The sequence below is a fragment of the Pristis pectinata genome, chromosome 7, assembly GCF_009764475.1.
Source record: "Pristis pectinata isolate sPriPec2 chromosome 7, sPriPec2.1.pri, whole genome shotgun sequence".
Taxonomy (NCBI): Eukaryota; Metazoa; Chordata; class Chondrichthyes; order Rhinopristiformes; family Pristidae; genus Pristis; species Pristis pectinata.
Genome location: NC_067411.1, coordinates 58014518 through 58027002, shown reverse-complemented (window position 1 = coordinate 58027002; position 12485 = coordinate 58014518). Strand labels below are relative to the sequence as shown.

General features: G+C 40.3%; 1 protein-coding gene across 3 annotated transcripts in view; it reads right to left on the bottom strand.

Annotated features, from left to right (window-relative positions):
• fbxo10 (F-box protein 10) overlaps positions 1 to 12485 on the bottom strand; it is a 59283-nt gene that overhangs the window by 35353 nt on the left and 11445 nt on the right. The window lies entirely within an intron of this gene.

The following is a 12485-nucleotide window of genomic DNA, read 5'->3' as shown; positions in this document are numbered from 1 at the left end:
CAATTTGCAAAAGTAGAAAATAGTTATCTTTAGTTTCTATTGCAAAATAATTACATTTTAATACAAGAATTAGAGAAAATATAGTTAAATACAAGAAAAAAGCATTTCAAATTTTCTTTCCGTTTTGGTTAACTCTGGTCTCCTGGCATCATGCATCATTTAGAGGTGATGTTTTCCCACAAACACGGAGTCCCCAGGTTATGGAAGATCTGACTTGCGGATGTCCAACTTTACAAAAATTCTCCCACGCCAAAAATAAGTTTGGATGTTGTTTATCCTTCTGAAAAAAATCACTGCAACCTTAAATGGATACTGAACTTTCTTCTCCCAAACCAGAAATTGAGCAATTTCTTCCCTTATCAATAACCTGCAACAGTGAAAGGAACATGGTAGTTGTTTGTATAGAAATCTGAGGATGCTGTTAGTTCCGTACCTTTCTGAGCTCACATAAACAAGAGAAATGGAAATATTACCATCCCACAAGAAAATAATTTGATATTTTTTCCTCCAGATTAAACAACAATCAAAAACATCCCCAAAGAAATTCTGAGTTCAATCAGTAGTTAAGACAGGAGTTCGGAACTAGTCAATAGTCTAAACTCAGCAGTACAATTAAGGAGGACATTTTTAAATGGAAATTCAGTTAATCAACTAATAATCATTAACATTATACTTCAAACAAAATTTTCTACCAATCTTCTGCCAAGGTATTTTGTCTTTCTTAGTCTATACATCAAATTGTAATATCTACACATATCTTGGTTTTAGGGAAAATTATTCATTTCTAACTTACAGAAAATTTGGTTTATAGCAGTTCTTAGGAACAGACCCATTACATAAACTGGGCACTGCCTGTATTTACCAATGCTGGTGATGCCACTTGACCTTTCCTCCATTATGGGAAAGGGTAGGATAGGGGAGATAGAGCGAGGACTGGTTGGGTCATCTTAAAGAGAGTAGAACCAGGGAGAGAGAAATGTGTATTTCCTTGCGATGCCCAGCATTGAACTTATGCCATTTTGCAATAATAACTAATATTTAACGATGCATAACCATCTGAAGCACCATGCAATTTGTAAGGTAATTTACAAAAGAAATTGCAGCCCAGAATGTTCCTTTTGGCCCAATATGTATACATGCTGTTTAGGCTCCTCCCATCCTTCTTCATTTAACCCAATAATGCATCTTTCTACACCATGCCCTGTCAAATGATTATCTAATTTTATGTCAAATGCATTGACTATACTCGTCAAAACAACACTCTCAGTTCTAATCATTGTCTAAAATAAATAGGTCAAGTTCCCCATTGGATTAATTAGTGGTCATCTTATATTTATGCCACTTCAATCGCAAATGGACTCTCTCTACATGACTTCTTAAATCCCTTCACAATCTCTTTCTCCTCTCAGTCATCCCAACACCCTCAGTATTTCCTTTTCTAGAGAAAAATGCCTCTCCATTCAATCTTTCCTCTTGGCTACAACTCCAGTACTACTGTAAGTGTGGGCTAATCAAGGTTAGAAACAGTTTTAACATGCCTTCTCTACGCTTCAAGTTTATCCTTCTGGAAATGGAAAAGAAATCAATCACCTTAACATCCTTCTTCACTGCTTTTATTGACATATGTATCTGAAGACCCAGATCTCAGTTCCTCTGCCTCACTTTCTTAGTTCCCAAGCAGTATGTGGCTTCACTCTTCCAACAAAAATGAACCACCTCACACCTGGTTCATTTACCAATTACAGGACCATTTTGTAAATTTATTAAAATCTTCTTGTATTTTATTAACACAGGATGACTGCATTCTCCCAATTTGGTGTTATTCTCAAACTTTGAAACTTGACATTATTCCCAAATCTGCAATTATTGCAGTTGCAAGAGGATGTCAGAACCCCCAGTGATTAACTGAGCTTCTAACTCCCCAACCCTATTCCACCATCTAAAAGGCTTTAACAACACTCAAAGCTTTAAGCTAAATGGAGGTGGGAGAGTTCCAAGAACAAGATGTTTAATAAATTAAGCAGAAATGAGAGAGCAATGGCACAGGATAATGAGGGGCAAATTCACAAGCAAAGGCAGAAAATATAAACAGAAGTATGCAGCACAAAACAAATGCAGAGTTAGCAAAAAACCATTAAAAAATTTAAAGTTTTATGACCTCTGTTTGAATGTAGTAGCATTTGCAACAAGATAGATGTAAGGAAGTAAAGGATTAATAAACTATAACTGTATTCACATCTTATAACTGATGAGAACTGTGGCTACACGAAATACTGATTAAAAAGGTGGTTGGTAGGCCAGAGCAGCAAAACCACTTTTTCTAGGCTGGGTGCTGAGTGATGATTGCTGTGTCCCGGACTTAATTGGCTTGCAATCAAGTTAAACTATAAGGACAATGCTTGCACTTAATAGGAAATGGGAAGGCTGTCCCAAACAATGAGTGTGATACCTGTCTTTGTGTCTTTTGATTGCAAACCGATTAACTGAACCTTGGGTGCGATGGTGTTCTTTGTTTCTCTGCAGTTGTCCTTTGTTTCTTTGCTGCTCAACCCAGAACCGTGGCGCCTGGCTCATTAAAGTGTGTGTGACAATGTTTGTATAAATTACTGTCTGCCCCCTCTGTACCTCTGAAAACTCCGCTGCGGACTCTACCTGAGAGTAAGGAGGTTTCTCCCTAGCGATATATTGCTAAATAAACGCGTTTGAATTAACCTGTGGCACTGTGTGATTTTACAGCAGACAGAAGTGGGACTTCAAAATCAGGTTAACAGATGGGTTGACCAAACAGATAGTTATTAGATCATACTCGCACGTTGCTATTACAGAAATCATGGTTGCAGGGTGACCAGGACTGGGTGCTCAATATTCCAGGCAATAAAATTCCAAAGGAACAGGACAAAAGGGAAAAAGAGGTGGGGTAGCATTTTTATGAAGGAATGCATCAAAGTGGTGTTGAGTTGAGATGTAGAGGCAGTGGATAGTAATGTACAATTAGTTGGGTTGAAATCATGAATAGCAAGGGGAAGAAGCCACAGGTTGGGGTAATCTATAGGATCCCAAAATGTAACCTCATGGTGAATATGGGGTGGAGAAATAAATGGGGATATACTTAGGGCATGTTTGAAGGGAATTGTTGTGGAAGATTTTAATCTACATATTAATTGGACAAACCAAACTGGCAGGGGTATCATAGAAGGAGAATTTGTGGAGTTCATCAGGGATTGCTTCTTAGTATGCTACTGAACCTACTCAGCGACAGGCTATTTTAGATTGGGTCATGAGTATTGAGGAAGGATTAATAAGAGATCTTGTGGTTAAAGATCCCTAGAAGGTAGTGACCATAATTTGATAGAATTCCAGTTGTAATTTGAGGGTGAATACCATAGGACCAAAACCACTGTCTTCAACTTAAATAAAGGCAATTATAAAGATATGAGGGAGAAGTTGTCTAAGATGGACTGGAAAAATAAGCTAAGAGACAAGTCAGTCGATGAACAGTAGCAGATATTCAAAAGCTGATCCATAATGCTCAGAAAGAGTTTATCCCAATTAGAAAGTGGGATTCCATGAGAAAGAGGCAGAATCCATGGTGAACAAAAGGAGGTCAAGGCTAATGTTAAATTGAAAAGGAGGGCATACAAAGTGGGCAGGTCTGATGGTAGGCCAGAGGACTGGGAAGTTTTTAGGATCCAGCAACAAGAGTAAAAAGCTCATATTAAGGTCTGATTCTGACAGAAAATTTGCATGCAATATCAAAACAAACACTAAGAGTTTGTATGGATATACAAATAGGAAGAAGGCAGCCAAGTGCGAGATCTTTAGAGAACAAGGATGGTGATTTAATAACAGGAAATGAAGAAATGGCAGATACGTTACGTCAGTTTTTTGCATGTCTTTGCTGCAGAGGACCATGCAAATATTCAAATCTAAGATAACAGATGGGCTAATTTCAAGTACCATGGAGGAACTTGTAAAAAAAACTCCCAATCACAAGGCATAAAGCATTAGAGAAACTCATGGTGTTAAAGGTGGACAAATCGTTGGGAACCAATGACCTGCATCTAGGGTTTTCAAGGAGGTGACTGAAGAGATAGTGGTTGGAATTTTTCAACACTCACCAAGTTCCAGGAGGGTACCAGAAGATTAGATATCAGCCAGTACGATTCCCTTGTTCAAAAAAGGAGGAACTATAAGCCCATTATTATAACATCCACTGCTGGCATGATGCTAGAGTCAATAATCAAAGAGGAAATAACTAATCATTAAGGAAAGCTTAACGTAATCAAACCTAGTTAACATGAAAGGCAAATCAGGTTTGACAAATTTGCTCAAATTCTTTTGAGTTTTGTCACAGGGAGGAGAGTTAATAGGGAAGTTGTAGATGTAGTGTATTTTGTTTCCCAAAAGGCATTTGACAAGGTGCCAAGAGGCAGATGCATAAACTAAGAGCCCAAGATATTGGAAGAAGTCACTGAGTCATATAGCATGGAAATGGGCCATTCAGCCCACAATGTCAATGCTGATCAGTAGTCACCCATCTGAAATAATCTCATCTTCCAGCACCTGGCCCATAGCCTTCTATGCCTAAGCAATTTAAGTGCTCAACTAAACACTTTTTAAATGTTGTCAGTGACTCTGCTTCCACCATTTTCTCTGACAGTGCATTCCAAGTACTCACCACTCTGGGTGAGAAAGGTCCCCCTCAGATTCCCTTAAATCTCTTATCCATTACCCTAAGTCAATGACTCCTAGTTTTATTCACCTCTGATGAGGGGAAACGTTTTCTGTGGTCTACCTTATCAAGACCCTACCATGAGTTTCACATACCTCAGTCGTGTCCCCCCCCCCCCCCTTAACCTCCTTGACTCCAGGGAATACAGATCTAATCTCTCCAGCCTCCTCCTCTTAACTGAAACACATCATCCCATGCAGCATCCTTGCAAATCTCTTCTGCGCCCTCTCCACCGCTATCATGTCATTCCTATCGTGTGGTGACCAGAACTGCACACTGTACTTTAGCCGAGGTCTGACCAATGTCTTATCAAGTTGGAACATAACCCACCACTTGTATTCAATTCCCTGAATAATGAAGGCTGGTATCCCATATGCCTTCTTAACCACGTTATCTACCTGCACTGTCACCTTCAAGGATTTTTGGACTTGCATGCCAAGGTCCCTCTGTTCCTCAATACTCCTTAGAACCTTACCATTCATGGTGTATGTCCTAACTTCATTAGTACTCCCAAAGTGCATCACATCACATTTATCTGGATTAAACTCCATCTGCCATTTCTTAGCCCATTTCACCAACACCTTGATATCACCCTGTAGCCTAAGTCTACCTTCCACATTGTCCACAATTCCACCAATCTTCATGTCATCTGCAAACTTACTGCTTCTCATGCAATCTACACCCACATCTAAATCATTCACATATTACAAACAGCACGGGTCCCAGCACCAGCCCCTGCGGAATACGACTAATTGCAGGCACCCAATAACAAAACTAGCCCTCTAGCATCACCTATCGTCTCCCATTGCCATGCCAATTTACCAACTTGCCCAGGATCCCATGGGCCCTGAGCTTTTGGATCAGACTCCCACGTGGGACTTTGCTTTACTGAATCCATGTAAATTACATCCACTGCATTGCCCTGTCCTCATCAATACACTTAGTTAACCCTCAAAAAATTCAATCAGATTGGTCAGACGAGATTTGCCCTTGACAAAGCCACACTGGCTATCTGATCAGTCCCTGCCTTTCCAAGTGATCATTAATCCTCCCCTCAGAATTTTTCCCTACTGCTGATGTTAGGCTCACCGGTCTGAAATTGCCAGAATTTTCCCTGCTGCCTTTCTTGAAAAGGGGAACCACATTTGCCATCCTCCAGTCACTTAGTACCTCATCTGTGGCCAGCGAAGAGTTAAGAACCTCAGTCAGAGCGCCAGCAATCTCTTCCTTCGCCTCCTACAGTAATGGCGCTAGGACAAATCTCATCCACCCCTGCAGATATATCCTCCTTTAAGCCTGCTAAGGCATTGAGCATCTCCTCTTTATTTATGGAGACTTGCACTAGAATTTCACCTTCTCCTTTGCAGAATTCTCCAACTACAAAGTCTCTTTCCTTAGTGAATACTGATAAAAAGTATTCATTTAGGAACTCACCTATGCATTGTAGTAACATGCACATATTGCCCTATTGTCCTTAATGGGCCCTACTCTTTCCCTGGTTTTCTTTAGCCCTTAATATACTTATGAAATGCCTTTGGATTTACTTCTGTCTGCCAGTGATATTTCGTGACCCTCTTTGCCTTCTTAATTTCTTTTTTTAAGCATCTCCCTACATTTCTTATGCTCTTGATGAGCTCCCCCATCTTTAGTTCTCTTTATCTGCCATATGCTTCCTTTTGATTCTTTAACCAAACCTCAATATCCAGGATTCCCTGTTCATTATCCTTGGCTTTCAACCTTACAGGAACATGTTGGCCCTGAACTCTCATTATTTCTCCTTTGAACGCTTCCCCTGTGCAGATGTAGACTTACTCATAAGTTGATGCTCCCAATCTATGGTTGCCAGATCCTGTCTTACTTAATTGCCCTCCCCCCACCCCAGCTTAAGACTGTTATTCCTGGTCTATCCCTATCTTTTTTTCCATAAATACTCTGAAATTTATGACTTTATGGTCATTATCTCCAAAATGCTCCCCCACTGCACCTGACCAGCTACATTCCCCAAGATAAGGTCCAGTTATGCTCTTTTCCTCATTGGTCCATCTACATACTGCATCAAAAAGCTCTCCTGGACACACCTCAAAAATTACACCCCCCCCCCCCCAAGTCTTTTACACTAAGGCAATTACAGTCAATAATTAGGAAATTGAAATCCCCCAACACTATAACCGTATTTTTAATCACATCTCTCTGCTATTTGCCTACAGCCGTTGACTGTTAGGTGGTTTCAGCAAAAGGGCAACACCTCTTTGTTCCTAATCTCCATCCACTTGGCCTTGTTTGAGGAGCCTTCTACAATATCCTCCCTCAATACTGAAGTAATGCATTCCTTGAATAACAGTGCAAAGGCAAATCCTTTCACTCCCCCCTCTGTCTCACCTGAAATTTTTACACACCACTTTACTAAATTGCCAGTCCTGCCTGTCTTTCAACCATATTTTTGAGTGACAGCAACAATATCATTGTCCTACGTTTTAATAAAAGCTTGGAGTTCACCTACCTTAGCAGTTGGACTCCTTGCATTAAAATAGATGCAATTTAGCATTCCCCTAAGGTACATTTACCCACCTGCTCTACCTACTGGACTTACTAACTTTTTCCCCTCTGGGTGACTGTACCTCCCCAACTGAACATCTACTCTGAGCCCCAGTTCCCTGACAATTCAGTTTGAACCCCCAATAGTACGAGCAAACCTCCCCACTAGCATATTGATCCCATTCCTGTGTGTTAGGATGGATTGAAAACTGGCTGTCACATAGAAACAATGAGTTGAAATAAATGGGTCCTTTTCGGGCAGCAGGGATGTAACTAGTGGAGTACCCCAGAGATCAGTTCTTGGCCCTCAATTGTTTACTACTTAAATTAATGACCTAGAAGAAGGAACAAAATGTTAGGTTCCCAAGTTTGCTGATGATACATAAATAGGCAGAAGGGCACGTTGTGATGAGGACACTGATTCTGCAACGAGATATAGATAGACTGAGTGATTGGGTGAAAAACTGCCAAATTGAGTTGAATCTGGGAAAGTGTGAGGTTCATGCACTTTGGTAAGAGAAATAAAAAGATGCATTATTTAAATAGAGAGGGTCTGCAAATGAGTGAAGTTCAGAGGGATCTACGTATTCTAGTGCACGAATCGTAAAAAGGTAGCGGGCAGGACCATAAGCAGTTAAGAAGGCAAGCAGCATGTTGTTCTTTTTTGCAAAGGGGTGGAGTTTAAGAATAGGGAGGTTTTGTCACAGTTGTATAGGGTGTTAGTGAGGCCTCACCTGAGCACTGCACACTGTTTTGGTCCCCTTACCTAACAAAGGGTATAGTAGCATTAGAAGCAATCTAAAGGAGATTCACCAGGCTAATTCCTAGGATGAGAGGCTTGTCCTATCAAGAGATGCTAGACAGTTTGAGTCTGTATTCCTTGGAGTTCAGAAGAATAAGGAGTGATTTTATTCAAACGTATAAGAATAAGGGGGCTTAACAGGATAGATGTTGATGTACTGAGATGTTGAGATAAATAAATGAAATATCGAGGAATTGAGGGTTATGGGGAACTGGCACAAAAGGCAAGATGAGGCCAGTGTAGATCAGCCATAATTACATTGAATGCCAGGGACAGTTTGAGGGGCCTGGTGGCCTACTCCTGTTTCTATGATTTTGTTTTCCTATGCACACTTGTAAAACTCCTTAACGTTTTTGTTTACATATTAAAAACACCACTTGCTTGCTCTTGTACTGTTTGTCCCCTTTATAAAATCTAAACAATTGCTTTTTTTTAAATATAGCTTTATGGCTTTCTATGTGGGTTACTTGAAACTGGAAAATATCCAAATTCACTACGTACTGTTATATACTGACAATCTTTCTGTTCCCTCTCAGTCCTGATGCAGAGTCTCAACCAAAACGTCAGCTATCAATATAATGCAATTGGGCACAGTTCCACATATAATGAGTTTCTTGACTGATTAGAGAGAAATTTCAGTTTTATCCTTTTGAGATTTTTACCCATTATAGCTCATGATATTAAACAAGATGAAGAGTTTAAAGTAGTCCAAGTTTGAAATTTGTCTAATATGGGCTAAATACTCTGTTTCACATTTCTAGGATATATTCCAAACACAAGATCACTGTTCATATCCCTTACATTCATGACCCTTCCTGGCATATCCATTAACAAATGACCCCAGACTTGCTTTAGAGGTGAACTTGCCTGCATTTCCCTCAGTTACTATTTGGAGATTTGGATGCCTCACACAGATGTGTGCATATGTGGAAGTCCTAAGCTTCCTGAATGTTGCTCACCGTGGTCATTCTGAACTCACTCCAATGTTGAACTCCTCATGGAATCCAGCAACAAAGCTCCAACTCCCTTCAATTTCTCAGCAGGTACTCTGGGAAATGTGCCTTCTCCAGGTGCAGGTTTAGTGACTCCATCCACTTCAATGGAGAAGAACTGCTGCACAGGAGAGTGGCAAGCTTCAGGTAATTTACATTTTAGAAAGTGTGTTAAACAATTTTTAGTCCTTTTTTAATATTTAAATTTTTGAACTTTGTTGAATTGTAGAGACCTTTAAAGATTTAAACTGTTTGTCAAACAGTTAAGCCTGGGGGAATGACTGAACAGGCAAATTATATTTTTGGGCAGGAGTTATTCAGGCCCTACCACATAATGCTTGTTACAACCAGAAGCAGCTATGCTTCGCAGAGCCTTAAAGATCATATTGGAGTTAGTATTGCTAAGGAAGTTCTCACAGGGGGATTTGCTGCCAATAAATGCAGACCTATTGCATCAGGGAGTGAAGAGCGTGGGAGGCTTAGACCCACAAGAAAATTCCAGAGCAATAAGATTTTTGTCAAGCTCTTTTTCAAACTATATTGTCCAAAGCAAAAGTACTTGCAAGGCCATAGCTTTACCTTTTGCCTGTTTGTTTCCTGACAGCACAATGACTTAAATCATCAGAATAAAATTTGACCATGTATTAGTTTAGCCATAGCACAACTTATCTGATCACAAACTTAAGAGGTTCATAATTAATACTCTAGTAAATATAAATTTAACTAATTGGTTATGGTTTATAAAAGACCAGCAATGTGAATGTTGTCAACTAAATGGGAAATAGTCCACTAAAGCACAAGACTATTTTTGCACAACGTGTCTCATTATAAAGTACAGGCAATGTGATTTAAGACCCTGACATTAAGACATCTTTTTTTTATTACAGAAGATGATTAAGTAATAGGGCAATAGACTACTCAAGCCTTTTCCATCATTAAGTCTATCAATGATCCACATCTCAACCCCCTTTGATCCATATACCTTAACATTTCATCAATCCCAGTCTTGAAAATAACATTCAGGAACAGCGCAAGCTACATCCTCAAAATATGCAAGTGACTGCAAGTCACATTACCAGTATACTGGACAACTGCATTTAAACAAAACTGTATGCAAAATGTCAACCACATACTGAAGTTCAGGTAAATGTTAAGAATATGAGGCTGATGCATTAAGCCAGCTTGACAATATGTACCCAATATAGAGTTAAAATGGCTATATATCACCGATTTTCAGGGGGCAATTGCTTTCTACCAAACAGTGAAGACATATAATTGACATTTACTCTGCGCCAACTTGATCTCGCTCTTCAAAATTTAAAGAGCAACAAGGCCTGGCTCAGTAGCAAGGCTCAAATAAATTGCACGTTAAAATCTGTACCCCACACAAAATCCACATTGCAAGAAATTGGATGTGGTTCCGCAAAAGAAAAGGCAATGAAGAGTGACATATTAATAGATCCATAACTTCAAGTTTCCACTAAGATCAGACAGCAGCGCCTTTGTAGAATTTACGCAACCATCCTTTAATGGATCTGCTTCCAGCCAAGAGTGATTATCAACTATTTCCAAAAATGGTATACAGTAAATAAAAAACAAAAAAATTGCAGATGCTGGAAATCTGAAATCAGAAAATGCTGGAAATACTCAGGCCGCATCTGTAGGAAGAGAAACAGAGTCAATGTTTCAGGTAAAACATTAGCTCCGTTTCTCTTTCCACAGATGCGGCCTGACCTGCTGTGTATTTCCAGCATTATCTGCTTTTAATATAAATAAAAGACCTCTCCCTACAAGACATTTACTAAGGATTGGGCATTTTATTAAATCAAATTTGTTTTTAGCAGCCTTTCAGACCTAGTTACAAACCCAACCCAAAAACACAGGGCAAATTTTTCATCTGCTAGCTGAAAGGATCTCGGTGAATTGAGTTGTCCATCTCCATCCAACTCCCAGTAGGAAAAGCCAGACTGATAAACTGGCAACCTGAGTCCAGAACACAGGATGGCTGATGTAGGAAGTAGAACACAGAACAGTACAGCACAACACAGGAACAGGTCCTTTGGTCCATGATGTTGAGCCGCACTAATTAAACTAATAATTAAACGCCTAATCCCTTCTGCCTACACAATGTCCATATTCCTCCATTCTCTGCACATTCATGTGCCTAAGAGCCTCTATCATATTTGCCTCCAATACCACCCCTGGCAGTGCATTCCGGGCACCCACCACTCTCTGTGTATCAAAAACTTGCCCACACATCTCCTTTGAACTTACCCCCTCTCACCTTAAGCGCATGCCCTCTATTATTAGAGCATTTTGACCTTGTGAAAAAGATACCGGCTCTGTCTATGGCTCTCATAAACTTCTATCTGGTCTTCCCTCAGCCTCTGCCACTCCAGGAAAAACAACCCAAGTTTATCTAACCTCTCCACGTAGCACATGCCCTCTAATCCAGGCAGCATCCTGGTAAACTACTTCTGCACCCTCTCCAAAGCCTCTACATCTTTCCTATAATGGGGCAGCCAGAATTGAATGCAATACTCCAGATGTGGCCTAACTAGAGTTTTATAAAGCTGCAACATAACCTCCTGACTCTTGAACTCAATGCCTCGACTAGTGAAGGCAAGCATCCCACACGCCGCCTTTACCACCTTATCAACCTGTGCAGCCATTTTCAGGGAGCTATGAACTTGGACCCCAGGATCCCTCTGTACATTAACACTGTTAAGGGTCTTGCCATTAACAGTGTACTGTCCCTTTACATTTGATCTCCCAAAGTGCAGCACCTCACATTTGGTAGGATTAAACTCCATCTACCATTTCTCTGCCCATATCTGCAACTAATCTACATCCTGCTGTATCCTTTGGCAATCTTCAACACTATCCACAACACCACCAATCTTTGCATCGTCTACGAACTTATTAACCTACCCATCCACATTTTCATCCAGGTCATTTATATAGTGTATATCACAAACAGCAGAGGTTCCAGTACAGATCCCTGTGGAACACCACTAGTCACAGACCTCCAGCCAGAATGAGTCCCATCCACTACTATCCTGTGTCTTCTATGGGCATGCCAATTCTGAATCCAAATGGCCAAGTAACCGTGGATCCCATGTATCTTAATCTTCTGCATGAGCCTACCATGAGGGACCTTGTCAAATGTCTTACAAAATCTACGTAGACAACATCCACATGTAGACATCCACGTTGACAACATTCACAGCTCTACTTCCATCAATCACCTCAGTCATCTCCTTGAAAAACCCAATCAAGTTAGTAAGACATGACTTGCCCCGCACAAAGCCATGCTGACTGTCCCTATTTAGGCCATGGTTTTCCAAGTACTCATAAATCCTATTCCTAAGAATCCTCTCCAATAGCTTCCCTACCACTGCCGTGAAACTCACCAGTCTACAGT